The sequence below is a fragment of the Oculina patagonica genome, chromosome 6 (genome assembly GCF_052425735.1).
Source record: "Oculina patagonica isolate OP01 chromosome 6, crgOcupat, whole genome shotgun sequence".
Lineage (NCBI taxonomy): Eukaryota > Metazoa > Cnidaria > Anthozoa > Scleractinia > Oculinidae > Oculina > Oculina patagonica.
In genome coordinates this window covers 5196944-5198151 of record NC_135763.1, presented here as the reverse complement: position 1 = coordinate 5198151, position 1208 = coordinate 5196944, and positions in this window count along the sequence as shown.

Here is a 1208-nt window from a genome sequence, read left to right as displayed (position 1 = left end):
GCCATGAATACGCAATAGCTTTATAGCGAATAATACGTTTAGACAGTTCGTCACGGACTTGATATAACTAATCACATTGATTCTTCTGTAGCTGTTCTGTCGCATGTCTGTTTCTGCTTCCGCCAACATTGATCAAATAAGGCAGCCAAGCGTTTAACGTCTCTGATTAATTACTTTTTCGTAGAAAAAGCGGACATTTTCGTGTCTAATTTTAGTCGCGACGCTAGTTTGGGGTCAAAGATTAAAACACCAGAGAATAATCTATCTATCTATCTAATTGTTCGCGCAATGTTTCACCCTCAAGCCATAGGGCTTTGTTTTGACCATTTTTAAAAAAAATAACTTGAAGCTTCCGTAATGTGCATCAGTCTTAATGGTTTTATCTCAAGATTTTTTATTTGTGCTTCAGCACTGAATTTCAAGTTTCTTCGCCGTATTTCACTCTGTACAGCAATAATGATTTATACCTTTTGATTGTCATAATCGTTTGATTGGCATAATCATTTTATTGACATAATCGCATCTTGATCACTGCGCATGGCTGACCCTGTGTGATTCACTATTTCGGCGGTTCAACTTCCCTCATAAATTGCATGTGTCTTCAGAATTTTCGAGCTAGACCACAAGGATTCCAAAAAGTATGCAGTTTCGCTCCTCTCAGCTTCAAAAAAGAGCAGACTACACCACAAAATATACGGTAAATAAGAAGACGTATTTACTGGTCCAATATTGTCGCGATTGGGTAACCAATAAGCAAATTAAAGCTTTTAATTTTTCTCTGCTTCTCCTTTCTTCTACCAGAGGGTTTTCGCAGAAATCACAAAAAAAGAATCTCTTAAGGCGCCGGAAAACATGGGATCAACTATCAGTCAGAAGACTGTCTCAGGGATTACAGTGCTGTATTTAAAGAATCTCTGTATGGAGAAAACAGCAACTTTGTTTCATCAAACCAGATTACCCTCAGCGTTTAATTTTAAAATAGTTCATCTGAGCAATCAACGTTTGTGTTTAGAGGTGGTTTGGGCAATTTTTTTGCGCCCTTATATTCGTAAATTATCAGTTTTCCTAGTTTCTTGGGGTGTCCTTTGTAAAATAAACAAGAAAGAGCGCAAATATTTCCGTGTTTAAATGTAACTCAACAGGACGGCTTCGAGTCTAAAGAATGACGCAAATGAAAGTGGAGAAGTTCAATTGACGTAAAAGATAAG